We start from the raw sequence: 9,854 nt of genomic DNA, 5'->3' as shown, positions 1-9,854 counted from the left end.
AGCCCAGGTCCCCTCCTTGGCCTTCCACCGTGCCACCAACGCACCTGCTCTCAGGGCCCTGCTGGGCTGCAGCCGTCCCTATCCCTCCCTCCAGAGAGTTTCCCCAGGGCCAAGGCCCCTCCTGGGAGTGCCTCCTGCAGCCCAGACCTCTGCCGGGGGGCAGGGCTGTGGCAGGGGTTGGGGGCCGGCTGTGAGCCTGACCGCTTATCCCCTCCTGGCTTCTGGGGTGAAGGAGGTGGTGGGCAGGAGCGGTCTGGAGCCCTGAGTCCTGAAAGGGTCTCCTCCTCCCCTAGCCAAGGGGAAAGGGGCGCCTGGGCATCTCAAATCTAGGAGGGGAGCGAGGGGCCCCGGAGAGGGAAGCAGCAGAGTTTGGCTTCCAAAGGCTCCTCTGTGTGGTCATGTCTGGGCCTGTCTCTGCACCCTTGAACTGGGAATAGGATTGACTTTGAGGATCACATGGGGGGAGGGGAGCTCTTTGTAGAAGGCCAACTGTTCTCAAAGGAAAAGACTCCCCTTATCATGATTATGATTACGGTATGTTCATGTATTATTAAATAATATAGCCGATTCCCAGTCACAATTTGAGAACAGTTCTGTCAAGATTCCTAACCTCCCTTCCCCCTGCAACCCCCTGCCCGACTGCCGGCGACAGCAGTGTCCTCTGCAAAGCGCCACACCTCCGGGTGGGGTTCCCCCTAATATCTCCAGCCCGTCAACTGCCGGCCGGCCAGTTGGCGAGGACATACTGGCTGCTCTTGGGGTCTGCAGCCACTCCTCAAACTGGTACTGACGGCTACACAGATGCAACTTGGTCCCCTTTTCCAGGTGGGACACCTGAGACCCAGGTGATGGCAAACTTGTGCTCGTGGCCACCAGTGTGTCACTGAACTTGCTGGTTCCCTTGTCTTAGGGCCTGTGAATTACAAAGGGGGGGGGCCAGCAGTGACCACAGCTCTGATACCAGGTTCTTACCAGGTACCCTTGGGGCAGGGAGAGCCGAGCTGCGTTCCCTCCCTCACCCCAGGAGACGTGCCTTTTATTCTGCAAATAAAGAGCCTTTCCTGCCCTTGGAATTTAGAGACGCTGGAGGGCAGGGGTTCTCGTCCAGGATGATTTGGCCTGGGGGACACTTGGCCGAGACAGGACACATTTTTGTATTCTTGGCTGTCACAGCTTGGAGAAGTGACAGAAGACTGTTGCCAGAAGTGCATCTCTCAGTAATTGCACTTGACTTTAGGATCCAAAAACAAAATTATTATTATTATTATTATTTTTTGCCAAATCGTGCCTTTCCTTCCGGAATCGTAAGTGAACACGACAATGGTACCTGTTTACATGGTGATGTGGATTTTGTTACAGAGAACACACCAGAGGCTCTCTCACCTGTGAAGCCAATAATGCCTTGTGTATGTGCGATCTGAGGAGAAATGCCTGTAGTTTTCCCTGCAGATGCTGTGGGCTATTTAAGAGTAAATTCTGAATGGTTCTTCCCCCTGTTCTACCAAGAAAAAAACTTGCTACTGGCACCTAGTGGGTCGAGGCCAGGGATGCCGCTAAACGTCCTACAGTGCACAGGATGGCCCCAGAAAACAAAGAATTATCCGATACAAAATGTGACGGAACTGCTCGGGGGAGATGCAAGTCACCTGTCTCTCCCCACCCTCCCACAACAGCAAGGATATTAATAGCTGCGCTTTGAGTCCTTTTCTGCCCCAGACACAGGGTGAAGACTCAGCTGTATTCATTAGCCGCCCCCCCCCCCGCAACCCCCGCTGAGGAACCCAGCAAGACGGCTTTGTCACCTCCAAGTTAAGGAGGACAGAGGACCACGCCTGGGTATTTGGGTGCAGTGAAGTCGGTCCACGTGACAGGCCTGTGCACAGGTGTCTATTCTGGCCTTATTTGTAATCTCCCCAAACTGAAACAGCCCACGCGTCCACCAACCCGCGGGCGCGGCTCGTTACCGGATGCCGTGGTCCGCAGCGGGCCAATCGCCAAGTCACGATTTCACGACTGTAGCGCCGTGTGCCCCGGGACGGCCCCGAAAACATCGTCCTCCAGCTAGTGGAGCGGGTGTCCTCTCCCCGGAAACCGGGCCAGGCCTTCGTGACAGCTTTGACCCACAGAGGACGGTGGAAGTGCTGTACCGTCCAGGCAGGTCGGTCATAAAAGGGACTGCTTGGATTTTCCAAACACTAACCAATCCTGTGACTCTCCGACACCAACGGGGCATCCTACGGCTCGATTCAACTCCACCAGTAACTCCTCTGGGTGAGGGCTCGGTCCCAAGGGGTTCCCCCACAATTGCAGGTGCCTGTTCTGAGCCCCGGGTCCCCAGGCTCCCTCCAGTCTACCTGGCTGACTACAGATTCAGGGGTTCCCATGAACCTGACCTCAGGTTCAATAATTCACTATGTGAACAAAGCACAGAACGTGGGAAATCATTATACTCAGGACAGGTGCACCGCAGAGGCTTCAGCTCGGGAAGAGCGCGATGGACGGGGCGCACACGGCAAGGCGTGCGCAGAGCCGGGTTGCGGTGCAGAGCCCCACACCCTCCTGGAGCAGCCGCCCTCCCCGCACACCTTGTGTACGCCAACCCGGACGCTCCTAGGATCTCTCCTTCTAGAGTTTTCATCAAGTATTTTTACGTACACAAGATCGATCCAGCCACTGGCCATTGGCCATTGAACTCCATCTCCAGTGCCCCTCCCCTCCTTGGAGTCAGGGGTGAGTGCGGTGCAGCTGAAAGTTCCAACCCTCTCATCACAGGGTGGGTTCCACCAGCAGCTGGCTAGGGGCCCCATCCTGAGTCGCCTCATTAGCATAAACTCAGGTGTGGTCCAAAGGGGCTTGTTAGGAATAACCAAAGACAGCCCTGTCCCTCAGGAAATTCCAAGGGCTTTGAGCTCTGTGCCAGGAGTGCTGGAGGAAGACCAAGCACATTCGTCTTACTATCGTGTTGCCTGGCTCTGTCTCTCCGACCTCCTGACCTGGAAACCCTGTGCCATGCCGTGAGGAAGCCCAAGCCACGCGCAGGTGCCACCGCGAAGGTCCCAGCTGCGGCCAGACGAAACGCGGACACCTGCGGCCCACGTCTGCACCGGCCTCTCCCCCCACCATGCACACACACAAGAACCGCCCAGCTGAGCCCAGTTAGCCCTGGACCGGGAGAGATAATAACCCGGGCTGTGAATAATCCCTCCCATGACCAACGCAGTCTGGATGTCACCCACCTGGAGGCTGGGCCTCCTCTCCCTCCATTGGCAGGCGTTTCCTCAGCTTGAGAACGTCATGGTGGGCCAAGATGACCTGGGAACATCTGTCCCTAATTTCTGAGCCAAAGTTTGTACACATGACATAGTATGAGTTTGTGGCGGTGCTTCTCGAAGAAAAGTGTCGACAGGGAAAAGTGGGACTGGGATGTGTGTTAGAATCTCTGGGACTTTTATTTATGTATGTATTTGCTTTTAAGAAAAGTGCATGAGGGCTTGCCTGGTGGCGCAGTGGTTAAGAATGTGCCTGCCAATGCAGGGGACACGGGTTCGAGCCTTGGTCCGGGAAGATCCCACATGCTGCAGAGCAACTAAGCCCGTGCGCCACAGCTACTGAGCCTGTGCTCTAGAGCCTGCGAGCCACAACTACTGGAGCCCATGTGCCCAGAGCCCGTGCTCTGCCACAAGAGAAGCCACCGCAATGAGAAGCCCGTGCACCACAAGGAAGAGTAGCCCCCGCTCACCGCAACTAGAGAAAGCCCGCCTGCGGCAACGAAAACCCAACGCAGACAAAAATTAATAAATAAATTTATTTTAAAAAAAGTGCTTGAGGGTGTTTTTCTAATTTCAAACCTAATATATGCTCTTTGCAGGAAACTTGACAAACGCAAACAAGGAAACTACATCCTGCATCGCCACCCCACTGGCGGTGTTGGGGAGAGTTTGAGGGCGTGTTGGGACAGTGAGATGTAAGAGGTGAAATCCGGGCTGCCCCGGACAGGCCGGGAGGGATGCAGTCATTGTCGCGGTGCCCTCCATCCCGCTGCAGCAGTCTTAGGACGGGAGAGAACGCGGGGCTGGGCCTGGGGGTCCCTACTCCTTAGTCCCCTTGCACTGGTTCTCCAACTGTGCTCCCTGGAACCCCAGGGTTCTGCACCCCCGCACCCCCATTCAGGGGCAGCTGGCTCCTCTGTGCCCTGCTCTCTGTGGGTGACACGAGCCTCCTGCCCCGTCGCGGTCTCTGGAAGGCGTGGAAACAGCGTGTCCCGAGGTGGACTGTGTGCCGAGGTGGATCTGCTTTGCAGCAGAAGTGGGCCCTGGGCTCAGCCTCGTCCCGGGAGTGCCCAGCCTGGTCCTGGGGGCCTGGGTGCTCGGGTGGGGGGACTGCTGAACTCCGCAGAGTGTGCCAGGCCTCCGGCCCTCACTGGACGAGGGGGCAAAGCAGCGACACAGCTGGGGCCTGGCAGGAAGCGCGCCCTCTGCGCCATGCATGGGGCGGGGGGCGGGCTGCACCCCAGGCCTGCTTCCTCAGCTCCACTTCCCCAAGCGAGAAACCGAGGCCTCGGGGCCTCCCCGGGTGGGAGGCGGGGAGCCCCTCCCTGCTCGGCAGGCTTCCTGCTCCCATGTGCTCCCTTCCCGGGGCAGGGACTCCTTTCCTCGGGAGCCAGCCCGTTCTATTTTCAGACAATTGTTGGAAAGCGCTTCCCCACCTCGGGCCAGAGGCGGCCCCTGGGGCTTCCGCTCCCGGCCAGGATCTGCCCGGCACAGTCCCAGCTCTTGGCCCCCAGAGCCGGCTTCAGGCCGGGGGCGCCAGGGGCGCCCGTCTTCCCGGCCCGGCCCCCCTGCAGCGGCATCACATGGGCAGATCCAGGGCTACGCGCTCTGGACAGGACTGTTCATCCCGGAGGAAATTCCCGAACGCTCCACGTGAGAGCAGATGGGCACCCGCTGCCCCTGCCCAGCCGCGGGTGTCTGAGTCCCCACAAACACTGGCTCATGGCTTTGAAACCCAGTCACCGGGCTGACGGGGCTTCCAGTGCGGGTGAGGCAGTTTCTAAATTTGGGAGACCAGGTAGCTGGGAGCCGACCAGCCCCCGGCCCCCCTGTGGCCGCTCCAGGGGGTACCCAGATCCCACGCCCCCCACCGTGAGTGCTGGGAAGGGCCGGGCCTGGCTGGGCTGGGGACCCCTGACCCGGGCAAGGAGACCTAAGCCCGGAGACACCGCCCGGGCTGGAGCCCAGCTTGGGGCCCAGGTCCCCAGCCGGGAGCAGCTGCTTCCTGCCCAGAGGCCGTTAGACACACACAGCTGCAGCCCTGCCCTCCGCACCGCCCCCCCCGCCGGGGGCCTGGGCTGGTCCCTCTCACTTCTGACGCCCACCTGCGGCAACCCCAGCCCTGGCGACGGTGGGTTCCTTCCCCCCATGGAGCCACGGGGGGCCCGGCAGACATGCGTGCCCCTCACGCAGTCGCTAGGTCCGGAGCCTGGGGGGCAAGGCTCTTGCGTGGCTCCGGGTCACAGTACAGATGACCTGGGACTGCAGGGGTCAGAGGCCTGGGCTTGCCCGCCGGACGTGTCCCTCCAGGCTGAACCCAGCTCCCGACCGTGGCGGCTTCTCTGCTTAGGGTCTCCCTCTGCTCTGGGGCTTTGCACCCCTGGTCCACTCACCCCGCCCACGATGACTGAGTGTGGCCTGCAGCCCTGCACCGGGCAGGGGACACACAGGCCAGGTGCTGCTGGGGGCTGAGTCAGGTGGGAAGCAGGCCTTAAAAATGAGACCGGCAGGTAAGTCATAGGATCTCGGGGGCAGCCAGGGTTCTAAAGGGAGCTTTTGGGCGCAGCAGTTCCCATAGGGGGCTGGGCTGTGGTTCTGGGAGCTAGGATGGCAGCACCTGGGCTTCCTGACATAGAAAGGGCCCGAGCAGAGGCCCTGAGACAGGAGCCTGGTGTGTCCCAGAGACGGCGAGAAGGCTGCGGTGCCGGGTGGGATGGAAGGGGGAGCGGCTGGCCACGCAGACCGGGGTCCTGCAGCTGCTGTCGGTGGGAAGGAGGCCCCAAAACACACGCCACCAGGACCCTCAGAATGGACCTTGTTGGGAAATAGGGTCTTTGTGGCTATAATTTGGGTAAGGATCTCGAGCTGAGATCATCCTGGGTTAGCGTGGCCCTAAATCCACGGAGAGAAAAGGACACATGCAGAGAGGGGAGGCCTGGGAAGTCGGCAGCAGAGACGGAGGACGCGGCCCGAGTTCAGGAGCCTAGGGCCCCCAGGAGCTGGAAGAGGCCGGAGGGACCCTCCCCCAGAGCCTTTGGAGGGAGCGTGGCCCTGGGACACCTGATCTCGACGGCCAGCCTCCAGGACTGTGTGAGGAAATGTCTGTGGTTCTGCCTCCCGGCCTGAGGTGCTTCCCCAGGAAGCTAACGCAGTGGGGTCTCAGGGAGGTCTGGGGACCCTGCATCTTTGGGGAGACTGTGGAACGCAGATTCCTGGGCCCCGCGGGACTCAGAATCCTGGGTGGGCTGCTTGGTGGCCCCTCGCTGCCCCTCTGCATCGTCTTCCTTTCTCCCGGACCAGGCGTGGTCGGTTGCCGCAGGTGGACGGGCGGCGTCGTGGGGGACAGTCCTCCGATGCCGCTTGTACATCTGAGTCCCTGGCCTGCTGCTGCCCCAGAATCTCCCGAGGGAAAGATCCCTCCATCCACCCCTTGACCTCTGACCTCCATGACCCCGACTCCAGCCTCAGGGCTTTTCCAGAACGTTCAGGCAGGCAGGCAGGCTGCATTCTGCAAGGGCCAGGCGCTGTCCCTTGGGGGCACTGCTCGAGCACAGCCGCACAGGCATGCGAATCGCTGTGGGAAGGTGCCAGCAGGAGAGTGGCCGCCACCTGCCCTGGCAGGGGAACCCCTGAGGACTTCACGGAGGAAGCGACTGAGCTGGGAGGCTGGGTTTGGAAGGAAGAAGAGGTTGTGTCCAGTGAGAAAGAGGATGGAGGAAGCATTCCGGGGAGGACCCGCAGCGTAAATGCCAGCCTGGACCATGCCTGTCCCGTCCTGGGACAGAGAGGGAGGCTGGGGCCTGAGCAGCCCCTGCGGGAGGATCCCACAGGGCAAGCACACTGCTCTTCATTCCCTAATGGAAACTTCTTTTTCTGGGACATTCACATAATTGCAAAAATGAACCACACAGAGAGGACGGCTTGCCTGGCTGTCCCGCCCATCCCTGTAACCATGGGGACCACTGGGTGTGTTTCGTTCCAGACTTTTCCCACTTTTAGATGGATGTGGTCACTTCCTACATGCTGGTGCACGAATGGCTTCTTTCCTTCACCACCGATTGGGCTGTTTCATCACAGAAGGGTCCATGTGGTCCTTCTGCAGAAGCTTCTGAGAAGTGTGTTGTCGGGATGCCCCACGGCTGCACTGCTCAGTCCAGGTGGCTGGACACTGGATCTCCTAGAAGATCAACCTGGTGCCTACATTTCTGCACAGTTGGGGTCAAATCCTAGGAATGGTGGCTGGGTCAGAGGTTGGGCACAGCTCACAGAATGGAGCCTCTCATTAGACGTCCCCCCCTCCCCATGATGGTCGTGAGTTCACACAGCATGGGGGCCGGCTGCACGCCCCCCAGAGGAAGGCCGGCACTGGGCAGAGTGTCTGCTGGAACCTGGCCCTGGTTTGATGGCTCTCTTTGACAGTCTTCCTAGAACTCAGCTGTCTGAAGCAGCCGCAGACTAGCTCCCACTCGAAGGTTTGAAAGGAGGGTCTCTCCAGAGCCACCAGGGGCAGCCTTGACGGGGCAGGTTGGGGACGCCGCCAGGAGGCTGATGCAGAGGGGGCATTTCTTGACGCATCCACCCAAACTCATCCCCTAGCGGTCCGCCCACCCCTGTGTCCCTCCCCCCACCTGTCCTCCCCCCACCTGTCTCCCCCTCTCAGGTGGTGGGTACCATTCTTCACTCACTGAGTGTCACCTCCCTTGCTCCATCCTTCATCTATCCTTCACTCTTTCCATCCTCCCTCTGAGCCATCTATATCAGTTATTCATTCCTGTGTAACAAACAACCTCAAAACTTAGTGGCTTTGAAAAGGAAGAAAGGGAGGGAAGCAAGGCAGCGTTTCAAGAGTCACATCAAAAGAAGGCAGGAACCTGCTGGGTGAGGCCCCCGCTGACCAAACCTCGGCCAATCTGAGCATCAAGTAAATAGTAAGAGTAAAGGATTATGATCTGCTGAATAGAGAAGCCAAGCGTCCAACCCGATGGGAAAAATAAGTGAATAAATGGAGAAGACAGGACAGCTCTTCCTGACATTAGAATGCCAGCTCAGGAATGCAGAAAGAATAAGGGAAAGAAGAGCACCTCTTCCCGGTCAGCACCAACATCATCACCACCATCTCCATCACCATCATCCTCATCATCACAAACCACCATCACCATCACCATCACCACCATCACCACCATCTCCATCATCAGCATCATCATCACAAACTACCATCACCGTCACCACCATCACCACCACCACCATCGCCACCACCATCACCATCATCACAATCACCACCATCACCATCACCACCATCACCACCACCATCACCACCACCACCATCGCCACCACCATCACCATCATCATCACCACTATCACCACCATCTCCATCACCATCATCTTCATCATCTCAAACCACCATCACCATCACCACCATCACCATCACCACCATCACCATCATCACAATCACCACCATCACCATCACCACCATCACCACCACCATCACCACCACCACCATCGCCACCATCACCATCATCATCACCACTATCACCACCATCTCCATCACCATCATCCTCATCATCACAAGCCACCATCACCATCACCATCATCACCACCATCACCACCATCTCCATCATCAGCATCATCATCACAAACCACCATCACCATCACCACCATCACCACCACCATCATCACCATCATCACAATCACCACCACCACCATCGCCACCACCATCACCATCATCACCACTATCACCACCATCTCCATCACCATCATCCTCATCGTCACAAACCACCATCACCATCACCACCATCACCACCATCACCATCACCACCATCGCCACCACCATCATCACCATCATCACAATCACCACCATCGCCACCACCATCACCATCATCATCACCACTATCACCACCATCGCCACCACCATCATCACTATCATCACCACCATCATCACCACCATCACCACCATCATCACCACCATCTCCATCACCATCATCTTCATCATCACAAACCATCATCACCATCACCATCGCCACCATCACCACCACCATCATCACCACCATCACCATCACCACCATCACCATTACCATCATCATCATCACCACCATCACCATCATCACCACCATCACCATCGTCACCATCAACATCATCACCATCACCACCATCACCATCACCACCATCGCCATCACCGCCATTCTCATCATCACAAACCACCATCGCCATCACCACCATCGCCACCACCATCATCACCATCATCATCACCACCATCTCCATCACCATCATCCTCATCATCACAAACCACCATTGCCATCACCATCACCACCATCACCATCATCACCATCATCACCACCATCATCACCATCACCATCATCACCATCACCACCATCACCATCACCACCATCTCCACCACCATCATCACCATCACCATCACCACCATCGCCACCACCATCATCACCATCACCATCATTATCGTCACCATCAACATCATCACCATCACCACCATCACCATCATCACCATCGCCATCACCGCCATTCTCATCATCACAAACCACCATCGCCATCACCACCATCGCCACCACCATCATCACCATCATCATCACC

The sequence above is a fragment of the Leucopleurus acutus genome (genome assembly GCF_964270905.1).
Source record: "Leucopleurus acutus genome assembly, chromosome: 16".
Classification (NCBI taxonomy): Eukaryota; Metazoa; Chordata; class Mammalia; order Artiodactyla; family Delphinidae; genus Leucopleurus; species Leucopleurus acutus.
Note: the sequence above shows the minus strand (reverse complement) of the source record.